Source organism: Carcharhinus amblyrhynchos, chromosome 8, assembly GCF_965287045.1.
Source record: "Carcharhinus amblyrhynchos chromosome 8, sCarAmb.v2.hapA, whole genome shotgun sequence".
Classification (NCBI taxonomy): domain Eukaryota; kingdom Metazoa; phylum Chordata; class Chondrichthyes; order Carcharhiniformes; family Carcharhinidae; genus Carcharhinus; species Carcharhinus amblyrhynchos.
Window position 1 is genome coordinate 56,061,036 of NC_137331.1, and position 12,893 is coordinate 56,073,928.

At 40.3% G+C, this 12,893-nt stretch overlaps 1 protein-coding gene across 11 annotated transcripts in view; it reads left to right on the forward strand.

Annotated features, from left to right (window-relative positions):
- Positions 1–12,893, forward strand: part of ncoa2 (nuclear receptor coactivator 2) — a 270,081-nt gene that overhangs the window by 31,470 nt on the left and 225,718 nt on the right. For 8 of the 11 annotated variants that reach the window (XM_080194101.1, XM_080194100.1, XM_080194109.1 and 5 more), the window contains exon 2: positions 6,464–6,552. The exons of 2 other annotated variants lie outside the window; for them this stretch is intronic. The gene's annotated coding sequence lies outside the window, so the exon portion shown is untranslated. The remainder of the gene's footprint in view (positions 1–6,463; positions 6,553–12,893) is intronic. One more of the 11 variants, XM_080194102.1, reaches the window with a different exon arrangement.

The window sequence follows — 12,893 nt, forward strand, 5'->3', positions numbered from 1 at the left end:
TTGTTTTGTGGTTCAGGTGGCATTGTTTGGGAGGGTCAATAAACAGAGTCTGACTGTTCTCTGGATCTGCATCCATCTCTCAGTCCTACTTCTAAAAGGAATTCATTCTTCAGATGTGAATATTGCTGACAAGGCAATATTTATCGCCAATCCTGGTTACGCTGAAATGGTAGTGATAGGCCTTTATAAACCACTGCAGGCAATTTGATACAACTAAATAGCTTGCTAGGCCATTAACAAAAAATGTTTTGGCGCACAGAAACAGGCCAATAGGTCTATTCTGGACTTTATGTCCTAGATGATAATCCTCTTGCCTTGTTCTATATATCACTGTATTAATATAATCTGTCATTCCTCTCTTCCTTGTACTTATTTCCTTAAATGCATCCAACAAAATGTTTCAACCACATCACTTGGTAATGAGTTTAATATTCTCACCACTAAGTAAGGAAGTTTCTCCTGGATTGTTCATTGTGTTTATTAGTGACTCTTTCATATTTGTGGCTCCTAGTTTTTCGCTTCCCTTCACGTGAAAAGTCTTCTGTGCGTCTAGCCTATCGTTCAAATTTGACCAGGTTAACTCTTGGTTTTTCCTTTTCTAGAGAAGAGTCCAGGTCTGTTTGGTCTTTCCTGATAGCTGTACCTATTCTGATATCATACTTGTAAATCCTTTTATTTTCTGTAGAATCTGTAACCTTTTCTGTTTTATGGAAACCAGAACATGTTCTAAATGCAATCCAACCAAGGTTTAATGCATGCTTAACTTCCCCGTATCTGATTTTATTTTTCTCCAGAAATGAATGCAAATGATTTGTTTGCACTTTTGCACTTGTGTCGCTATTTTTAATGCAGGTAACAGTTAAGAGCCAACCATGTTGTTGAGCCTCAAGTCTCACACAAGCCCTACTAGGTAAAGGTAGCAGATTTAATTTTAATGAATGCTGGTGACCCAGTTGTTGACTTACAATCCATAGTTTCATGGTTAATTTTATTGGTAGAGCTGTTTCAAAAACTTAATTCAGATTCTCACTGCCATGGGTTGCATTTGCGATTGGTTCTGTGGATTACTAGCCGATTTAACATAGCCACTGCACTAGTATATATCTAAAATATTGAACGTGCCCTCGCAAATTAATTGTGCATTCATCTGTTTCTGGGATCTTACGGGGTGTGGAATAGCTGATGGAGTTGCTTGCAAGATGATTACTGCAATGAAAGAAATTGTGTACAGTGCTTTAACACAATGGACTGGATTTTGTGGTCCGTGACTAGATGGTGCTTAATGCTGACCTCAAAGCTGCCCACAAAAATCTAGTGGTCGCTGTAGTGTGGCGTTCACCTTTTGCTAAATGTTAATCCGAGCCTGGTGCCAAGTCAAGGGAATCTCCAGCAAGTGATTCCATCAAACAACCAATTGCATTTGGAAATTCTCACAAGAAGCGGAAATATCATAAACCTTTAAAATTATATTATTGTACTTGGGTGGGGGGGAGACATGTTGTTCAGCAGTAGTTATAAGTTAGTGCATTATTTAAAAAAGCCCAATTACAGCTCATTAGCAAGGCATAACTTTTTCAGGGGATTTTAACATCAACAAAGGGGATATTCTTTCAGTTCAGTGATCTCTGATTTCCATCTGCTGGGACTTCGGTTGCACCCTGTGGTGAAGCAGGGAATCATTGATGAAAACTTCTGATTTCAATGTTTAACTCTGCCAGTGTGAATGTCTAGAAGTTGACGTCAGTTTGAGTTGCAATGACAGCAATTACCAATAATCCAGTAAGATAATACCACATCAATGCAAATGTTGTGTTCAGGCTATGTACCTTGGCATATATATAATATATCATAATTACTGTTAAACAGGCTGTTTTGTTCTTAGAAACAATCTGACTTGCTTAAATGTACTCTTGTTACCTTGTTACTGAAGGTCGGTGGGGGTAATGCTTCAATCTGTTTGTTGAAACCTATCCATTGTTTACAAAATTTGGTACACAGTATAGGTCAAAGAAGGACTATTTTGTGAAGACCTGGATGCAGATCCTGGAGTTTTTTTAATGGGATCTGCGAACATTGGGAGAAAGGATGAATGGACTTTAAAAGAATATTGTTGGTTGTTTAGAATGTTGTGGATTGTCTCAGTTGTTGTGATGGAATTTATCATTTGGTGTCAAGATGTGAGCAGAGTTTTCAGAGCAAGTTGTTGGATTTGGATTGACCTGAAGCTTTCTCCAGTGAGATGGAGTCTCTTGGTTTAAAAAGGTTCTTTTTCTTTTTAGCTTTATAATTATGAAACATCAATTTAAGCAAGGAAAAGCCTCAAGGACAAGTGTGTAATTGTAATAATGTTGAGTTCACACAGCATAGTGGAGGTACGTGTTCCACTGAGTGTTCTCTTCTTTTAGTTTTTATTAGTAAGAGCCTATTTCGCAATTACTGAATTGACTGTTGGAAAAAGATTGGCCGCATATCTATTTTCAAGTATTAGATTTTATATAATTGCCAAGTTTCATTCAATCATTGATTATTAGGGAGCTTCAAATAAATCTCTAGTTTATATGGATTTAGGGCAATCTGATATTTGAGTTTGGTGGTCACTGTATGCTAATGAGTTTCATTTCTGGTTGATCAGGACCACAAATGCAGTAGCAATCTATAACGGTAAAATGCTCCACTTTTTGTCATCCACCCCACAGGAAAAAGACAAGTGCCTATTGTGGAAAATGTTGATGAAGAAAGTGGAACTGATGTCTCACTTTCCCAATTTTGTTTCTCACCTCAGGAAAGTATTGCCTCAATGCAGGAACATGGTTCCACGAACACTAGTCGCCCTAGTAGTGGCTATTCTTTCTACAATGACGACCCTCGTGATGAATGTGGCAGACTATTTTACCATGGCTTTGCTATGGATAAACATGATCCTCCCTGTTCTGCTTATGTGTACTTTCTGTCATGAGTTATACAACAGGATCCCTAGCTCATTTTATTTCTCTCCTCAGCCCAGTTGGAACCAGTTGCATGTAAATTTAATATAGAGTTTGGGATGTGCATTGTTTCAAGAAACAATGTTCCTGTTTCCAATGCCTGGCTATGCTGATGGAAGTCTCTAAGCTAAAGTTCCAGTTGTGATGGTCACGCTGGCGGGAGAGAAGAGCCCAGTAATGCCACAAAACATCTCAAGTCCTTCAAATCATGAATGAACCAAGTGGTCACAGAAGAATTGGGAGCAGTAACTGCATAGTTCAAAAGGCAGAGTTTTCTAAGTGGAAAGAAAGTTGTGAAGCAAGAGGAGTTTGAGATGAAATTCTAGAGAATAGGGACCGAGGCAGTTGAATGCTTTGCCACCAAATGTGTGTGTATATGGTGGCGGGGCAGCAGTGTGGAATGTGAAGTGGGATGTATAGAATTTGGAGGAAGAGCATACGGCTGGTTGCAAGGCTGAAGGAGCTTGCTGAGATGGGTGGGGAAGCTGGAGAAATTGGTGTGCTGTGGGGAAATGATCGCTATTGGATATTATCAAGGCTTAGTGCCATTACCACCAACGCCCACCCCTACCCACCCTGTAGCTCTAATCTTTTTCCTTTTTCGGGTAATGATCCAACTCCTTGAATGGCATTTCCACTATGCTCTCTGGCAATGCGTTCCAGATACTAACCATTCTTTCGCATGAAAATGTTTTCCTAGTGCTGCTTTTGCCAGTTATCTATATCTGTGTCCTCTGTTTTAGATCCTTCCACCAATGGGAACACTTCTCCCTATCTACTTTGTCTAAGCCAGTTATGATTTTGAATATCTCTCAGATCTCCTCTTGACCTGCTTTTCCATGTACGTAACTGAAATTCCTCATCCTACAACCATTCACATGAATATTTTCTACACTCTTTCTAAAACTTTCACATCAGTCTTAATGTGTGGTGTCCAGAGCTGGATGCAGTGCTCCAGTTCATGCTAAACCAGTGAATTATAGAGGTTTAACATTACTACTTTTGGTCAAACTCAGGATGATGTATGCTTTATTAGTTGCACTCTCAACTTGTCCTGCTACTTTCAATGATTTATACAGATTTGTACCTGGGCCCCTCTGCACCTGCAGCCTCTTTAGAATTATAATCTTTATTTTAAATTGTCTCTCTCCATTCTTCTGACCAAAATAAAACATTTTCCTGCATTTCGTTTCATCCATCCCTTGTCAACTTAGTCCATTAACTTGTCTGTGTCCTTTTTTTGAAGTTCCGTGTTCTTGTCCTCATGGTACACAATGCTTCCACATTTCGTACCATTTGCAGATTATGAAGTTGTGCCCTAGATCGTTAATATATCTCAGGGAAAAAACAGGAGTCCTAACAACATACCCTGACAAACTCCATAAACCCTCCTCCAGTATGAAAAACGATACGGTTGTTCACCACTACTCTTTATTTCCAGTCACTCAGCCTTTTGCTGCTGTCCCTTTTATTCCATTAATTATAAACTTTGCCCACAAGTCTGTTATTCAGCTCTTTATCAAATGCTTTTGGAAGTCCTCATACACAGTAACGACAACATCAAAAGTTAATTTTTTTAAGTCCGTGGAATACAGGTGTCACTGGCTGACCAGCATTGATTGCCTATCCCTGATTGCATTTGAACTGAGTGATTTGCTAGGCCATTTCAGAGGGCAGTTGAGAGTCAGCCACGTTGCAGTGGTTCTGAAGTTCCATGTAGGCAAGGCCAGATAAAGATGGCAGATTTCCTTCCTTGAAGGACATCAATGAATGAGGTGGGTTTTTCTGACAAGTGACAGTGGTTTCATGGTCATCGGTAGATTCTTAATTCCAGATACTTTTTTCATTGAATTCATATTCCACAATCTGCCATGGTGGAATTTGAACATAGGTCACTCGAACATAAGCTGAGTTTCTGGATTAACACCTAATGATAATACCACTTGGCTATTGCCTCCCCGCATCGTGGTTTGCCGTTTTTAAATTCATGTTGGTATTCCTGATTTACCCTTCATTTGCCCAAGTGATCATCTATGTTGTCCTAAACTATAATTTCTAAAAAGCTTCCTGCTGCTGAACTGACTAGCTAATGGCTAATCTTATTTTTTTTGAACAAGAGTGTAACAGATATGGAAGTCCACCAGATGGATAAGTTATGAGATTTGCCACCTGGCTTTTGATTATCAAAGGGTGTGCACCACTGTGATTAACCTTGGTGACAGTGTGTTGAGAACAAGGATATAGGGTGGAATTGTCCCCAACTCTACTGGCGTGTTTGGCAGCGGACACAGCAGGAGAAAATGGTGGAAGGGCCAGAAATCAGTTCCATGCTAGTGTCAGTCGGCTGGTACCCACCATAGTAAACTGGAAAACATGCCAGAGGATGTGTGAATCTAATTTGCATCCCATTAATAGTGAAGGACCAACCACCCATGTTAGGTTTTCCACACGGCCAGTGGGAAAGCATTGCCAGCATGAAACATATTTGTATAATATGGTGTGCAGATATCAGAACTCAACTGAACAATGTCTGGGGTTGCCTTTGGAGTACACAATGGCGACCTTCTGCAGCCCTCCACCCTTGAACACTGCAGCAATAGGATGGGGGAGCATCTGAAGTTGGTACTTGCAGATCAGTCTTCCTGGGGAAGGGGGGTCCAACTCCCAGCCTTGGAATATTTCTGGAGATCTATCTTGGTTCTTAGGCGGTTCATCTGGGTCAGTGATGTTGGGCACCTTTCCAATATGGCAGTCAGACACAACAGTGGACTACACGTCATCTGGGTTTACCCTGCCACTGAATATGGTGTGAAACACCTGGATGCATAATTAATGAGGCTGAAAGATTTGGCATGTTTTCTCACTGGATCCTGCAGCAGGAAACACTCCCATGTTCATGTTCCTGCCCCTGCCGTGGCATTTAGTCTCAAAATGGAGAATTCCAGCCATAAGAGTTTTTTCCTGCATGAAATAAGTGCTGAGTAAAATGAAAGGATATTCTAAGTATTGCTCTAAATTTGATTTAAGACTATAAGCTGGAATTGTATTAATAAGTTTCTTTTGGACTAGCTGGTTGTCTGACCTACATAGAAATACTTCAGTAATGCATGCTATCTTCTCACTTGGAGAAAACTCACTTAGCCCAGAAACTGTAGGCTGAGATTTGAGGATTACCAATTATTAATAGGATTAATTGTTGAAATGTAATTGATAGGAGCAGTACCCATTGGTTTGTGACAACACTGGAATCATGTAGGTGTAATTCCATATCTAACTCTCTAGTTCCCATTAATGAACCATGGCAGCCTGGTGGCTGGGCATTCAAGAGCAAATCTGGAGTGTTCTGATTCCTGCTCAGTTTAGGTTCTAATCCATTAGTCACAGATGATGGACTTGATTCTAGTTCCCTAAGTCGATTGTACCCTCTTGAACCTGACTTTATCTTGCCGAAACCAGCTTTATTTCTCTTCTTACTCTAGACAGACAGTCATTCCTTGGGCATTGGCACTTCCTGAACACCAGGCATTAGGAGCTCCTTCTGAGCAACGTGACGAGCAGTGCGACAAATGTGAGTGCATTGATGCTTTCTTCTCCCTTACAACATGGACCTGTGCAATGGTGATTTTGCCAATTGTTGATGTGTAGCTTGAGTGACACTGCTTGCCTCACTTAACCAACCCCAGTAGGCACTGAGGCCATCGTTGGAAGTTTGAATTTCTTTGTCCATTGTAAGTCTTGCATCTGCCTTCAGAATGATAGAAGAACCAAGGCAAGATGTGTCAGCCACTTAGACTTTGCTATCTAGAATATTATGTAACAGTCTTACTTATTAATGAAGCTCGTAATGTTTAATTCATATAAACATGTGCAAATAATTCATAGCTAGTGTAAAGAATGCTGTTCCAGCCCTTTACTGGCTACAAAATACAGAGTAAGTATCTTATTTCCCCTTTAGTTCAATCAAACATGTGAGGCCGCAAGTGAGAGTCCGCTCAGCCTTTTGAGATTTGTCCACAGCACGCAGTTCCATCAGCTGCGAGAGACTATCCTTTCTGTCATGCTGTGATACAAAAGCTACCTTGATGTGTGCACAATTTGAACTATGCCTTTTTTCCAAAAAAAAGTAATTATGTCAGTAGCTTTCAGACTTTTCTATGGATATTGTTAGATGTTGACAAATTGTTAAAGACCTGTCGGCACAAACCAACACTTTCCCAGAGGGAAATAGTGCCATTATTGAAGAAAAATATTTTATTTGGAAATAACAAATATATAAAGTATTGGATGACCTTGAACATCCTTCCTGGTGTACATGTGTAATTTTAAGTAAATAATTCTAGCATCTTTATAACATTACCAACTTGTATTAAAAGGCACAAAATATACAACAGTATGCTCTCATGGTTTTGAACAAGAGCATTTAAAAACAAAATGTGACTGAACCACATACATTAGGTCAGATAACCAGAAAGCTTAATCAAACAGGTAGAAAATAAGAATGTCTTTGAGGAAAGCGAGGCAGAGAGGGGTTTGGAGAGAATTCTGGAGTTGAGGTCCAGACAACTGAAGTCATGGCAACCAGTGGTGGAGTTATTAAAATTGAGGATGTTCAATAAGAAAGAATTGTGGGGTTGAAAGAGAATAGATATAGGGATGGGTGAGGCTATAGAGAGATTTAAAAGCCAGGATGAGAATTTTAAAATCAAGATATTGCTTGACTGGAAGCCAACAAGTGTCAGGAGTACAGAAGTAATGGGACACCATGACTTGATGTGTATTAAAACATAGGTGGTAGAGTTATGGATGAGATAGTGTTTAGGTGGCCTAGCCCAGCCAGCCAGGAGTGTGTTAAGGAGGCAATTGCACTGTGGTATTGTCACTAGACTGTTAATCCAGAACCCAGGGTAACACTCTGGGGAGCTGGGTTTGGATCCCATCATGGCAGATGGTGAAATTTGAATACAATTTAAAAAAAAAAATCTGGAATTAAACATCTGGTGGCCATGAAACTATTGCTAGTTTTTATACAAAAACCCATCTAGTTCAATAATGCCCTTTTAGTGGATGACATCTGCCGTCCTTACCTGGTCTGGCCTACATGTGACTTCCAATCCATGTGAAATAGCCTAGTAGGTCATTCAGTTCATGGGTAATTAGAGATGGACAATAAATGCTGGTCCAGTTAGCAATACCCACGTTCCATGAGCAAATAATTTTTTAAAAGTTCTGTCCAAGGTATCAAAGGCATGAATGAGGGTTTGAACAGCACATGAGCTGAGCCTGAGGAAGTTGTGTAATATTACTGGGGTGGAAATGAGCAGCCTTGGTGATAGAGTGAATATATAGGCAGCAGCTTATCTTCGGGTCAACTATGACACAAAGGTGTGAACATACTGGTTCAGTCTCCAACAGTTGCCAGGGATAGGGATGGAATCAGTAGTTAGTAAACGGGTTTGAAGAGTGGACTGATTCAGTTTTCCCAGTTTCTAATTGTAGGAAATGTCTGCTCATTCAATACTAGATGTTGGATAAGTAGTCTGACAATTTATCTGGGAAGTCAGGTGGAACTGGGTGTCATTGACATGCATGTAAATATTAACGCTGTGCTTTTGGATAATGTCACTGAGGGGAAACTTGTAGTTAAGAAATTGGAGGGAACTGTTCTAGCAGGATGCCCTTCTGGCAGATAGTTTGGCTCCATTGTATTTTTCAGTGATTTTTGCACCGGGGTTCAGCAGGAAATGTTAAAACTTTTTTCCTGTTTTCTTTCCTGAAGATGTTCACTTGTCCTTAGTCTTCAGTGCCTTTTATTAAGTGGCTATTCTCAATGTATGACTGTTCCTAGACAGTGTTGGTAAACTGCTGACCACATTGAGAGCAATCATGTTTTACAGATATTAACTCACTTGTTCTGGATAGAGATGAGCATTCAGACTGATGGCTAGGTTCTACCGTCTTCCCTTAATTTCGTCTTTCAAACTTCTGAAGTTATGGGCAGTGGAGTCATTGTAGCATTCTTAATGGTAGCATGGTAAAGCTCACATCTTGGACCAGACCTAGGATCTTGTTTGCATATCTTAATATGACACTAGACTGTATATTTACAGGACTCCAGAATAAAATATAATTCAATCCACAGTATCGACAGCTGTAGATTATAACTGAATCCTGGAAATACTTAAGTTAACAACTTTAAAAGAATGAATGATTAGGTTGTGATGTGTTTGAAATATAGTGCAGGATGAAAACAAAATGTTTTTTTTAAATATATAGTGCATGTGACCAGTCTCTGTTTGACAAACAAGTATTGCTGGTTCTGTAGCTTGCACAACATGCTGATAGTGGGAAATTGTTTTGAGTTTGTCAAACTTTTAATGACCAATTCTGAAAACTGCTTTAAGCTTGGAATGATGTTTGACTTTGCTTTGGAGATGTTGAGCTCCAAAAGACCCATGTACCTTCTGTGGTTGGTGTGTCAGTGGACCTGCTGCTAAGCTATTACCATTGCTTCTGATTTCTACCAGATACAAGAGAGCAAAGTGGCAGATCTACATTGCAGAGTTAAGCAAGGCTTGTTGAACATACTGTAATTAATATGGTTTAGGAAAATTGCATTTTGTGCAGTGCATTAATTTTGGGTAAATATGTTACAAGTTCCTTCCACCAAAGTGGAACATCAATGATCTGTATTCGTTTTTACCTCACTGCAATATTGGTCTCTACAGTAACTACCCAAGCTTGAAAGCATAATCATTGGATATATTTCATAGTATGAAAATTATACACCAAATTTGCAATTGCCTAAAATCCAGTGATAGTACTTTCCACTGTGCATCTGTTCCTTTTTAACTTATCGAAAAGGGAGGGCTTTCTACAAATGCAGTTCAAACTTGTGTTGACTTCTAATTGTCAATTTATTTAAAGACAACTGGCACAAATTTACTTAGTGTGCATTAATATTGGCTGGATTCTGCAGCATGCGATGGTGCAGAGGGACCTCGGGGTCCTTGTGCATGAGTCGCAAAAACCCAGCCTGCAGGTGCAGCAGGTGGCCAGGAAGGCGAATGGGATGCTGGCCTTCATAACGAGGGGGATTGAATATAAAAGTAGGGAGGTCTTGTTGCAGCTGTATAGGGCACTGGTGAGGCCGCAGCTGGAGTACTGTGTGCAGTTTTGGGCGCCGCACCTGCGCAAAGATATTTTGGCCTTGGAGGGAGTGCAGAGGAGGTTTACTAGGCTGATACTGGAGTTGAGGGGGTTGAACTATGAGGAGAGGCTGAATAAACTAGGCTTGTACTCGTTAGAGTTTAGAAGAATGAGGGGAGATCTCATTGAGACGTATAAGATGTTGAATGGGATGGATAGGATAGAGGTGGAGAGGCTCTTCCCTCTCAGAAAGGACAGTAGGACTAGAGGGCACAGCCTCAGGATAAAGGGGGAGCGGTTTAGAACGGAGTTGAGGAGGAACTTCTTCACTCAAAGGGTGGTGAATCTCTGGAATTCTCTGCCTGTTGAAGTGGTGGAGGCTGCCTCGCTCAATATTTTTAAGACGCAGGTTGATAGGTTTTTGATAGGCAAGGGGATTAAGGGTTATGGGGAGAGGGTGGGAATGTGGAACTGAGCCACGACAGATCAGCCATGATCTTATTGAATGGCGGGGCAGGCTCGAAGGGCTAGATGGCCTACTCCCGCTCCTATTTCTTATGTTCTTATTCAATATTGTAGCACTCTTTCCTCAGATTCAGAAGATGGTGGGACCTTCATCATTATAGAACTTGATTTATTATTGTCACGTGCATTGGGATACAGTGAAAAATATTCTCTCGTGCGATATACAGACTACGCATACCGTTCATAGAGCACATAGAGAAGGAGGAAAGGAGAGGGTGCAGAATATAGTGTTGCAGTTACAGGGTCTAGAGAAAGATCAGCTTAATATATGGTAGGTCCATTCACAAGTCTGATAGCAGCAGGGAAGAAGCTGTTCTTGAGTTAGTTGGTATGTGACCTCAGACTTTCGTATCTTTTTCCTGATGGAAGAAGGTGGAAGGGAGTGTGGGGTCCTTGATTATGCTGGCCACTTTTCCGAGGCAGCAAGAAGTGTAGACAGAGTCAGTGGATGGGAAGGAGGTTTGCGTGATGGATTGGGCTATGTTCACAACCCTTCTGTAGTTTCTTGTAGTCTTGGTCAGAGCAAGAGCCATACCAAGCTGGGAGATAACCAGAAAGGGTGCTTTCTGTGGTGCATCTATAAATGTTGGTGAGAGTTGTAGTGGACATGCCTAATTTCCTTAGCCTTCTGAGAAAGTAGAGGCGTTGATGGGCTTTCTTAACTATAGTGTCGGTGTGGATGGATCAGAACAGGTTGTTGATCTGAACACCTAGAAACTTGAAACTCTCGGCCATTTCCACTTCATTCCCATTGATGTAGACAGGGGTATGTCCTCCACTCGACTTTCTGAAGTCGATAACTATCTCCTTTGTTTTATTGACATTGAGGAAGAGATTATTTTCATCACACCAGTTCGCCAGATTCACTACCTCTTTCCTGTACTATTCCTCATTGTTTGAGATTTGAACGACTACGGTGATGTCATTCGCAAACTTTAAAATGGAGTTGGAGCACAGTTTGGCCACACAGTCATAGGTTATAAGGAGAATAGTAAGGGGCTAAGAACACACCTTGTGGGGCACTGGTGTTGAGGATGATCATGGGGGAGGTATTGTTGCCTTTCCTCACTGATTGTGGACTATATTCACTGGAGCATTACAAAATAAACAAGTGAAGAACAAACTTGGAGCACATTACACTTGCTGTGTTAACTCAACATTATTATCATTGCTCAATTCTTCCTTGAGGCTTTTCTCTACCTAACTGCTTCGTAACTGCTAAGCTGAAAACAGGAGGCTTCAGGTCAATCCGCATCCAACAACTTGCTCTGAAAACCCAGCTCACATTTTGGCAACTGTGACAAATTCCCCATAGTGGCTGAGATCCACAGCATTGTTTAAAAAATAGTCAATTTGTCCAATCCCACAATGTTTTAAAAAGTTCTTTTAAAGAAGATCTAGGTGCACATCTTCACCAAAAATTAATAATTTCTCCTTGGGTTCATACTGTATCTGTGGACCATGTTTCATTGAAATCGGCAATTAGATTTGGTGATGTATTGTTTACAGACTAATGGGTGCAAATACGTTAGTGAACTACACGTGGAGATATTGGACAGATGCCAAAAAACCTGATTCGAGATGTAGGTTTTGAGGAGTGACTTAAAAGAGGAAAATTAATTAGAGAGGTGTAGGGCGAAAATGCCAGAATGTAGGACTTCAGTGGCTATTTCAAATTTGGATGAAGTGGGTGAGTGTATGTGTTCAGGGTAATAGAATATGGTATGTATTCATTATGAATGGATTTAATTTGTCCAAAGTTTTAGTTTTTTTGTGTTAATTTGTGGTCCTGGTGTGGAATTAAAATTCACGATGTAAATATGAACTTTAAGGAAAGTACTAATTTGTTCTACTTCTGTATTGTCTGTGTGAAAAATGTTTTTGATAATCGGTATGTGGTTCAAACCGGTTTGTGCTGCTGAAAGGCGCCAAGCCCTTTGTGTTATTGTTAAAATTGGAATGGCTGTCTTTTCAGAGGCGACAGGAGTATTAAGTGGTGGCATGTTCAAGATTTTTAGTTTGCTTCAATTCACCCCAATTATACCCTATACAAATTGCACAAATAACTGACAGCACATTGATTCTGAAGAAACAATATCTGAGAGTTTGCTCCACCAAGAGCACGTACAAATGTGCTCTTGGTGGTTATAAATGTGTTTCTCTTTGTTTTTATACTTTTAACCATGATTTCATTTTCAGTCCTGATGAGGCGCACTTTCTTTCTCTCTGGAATTTGTG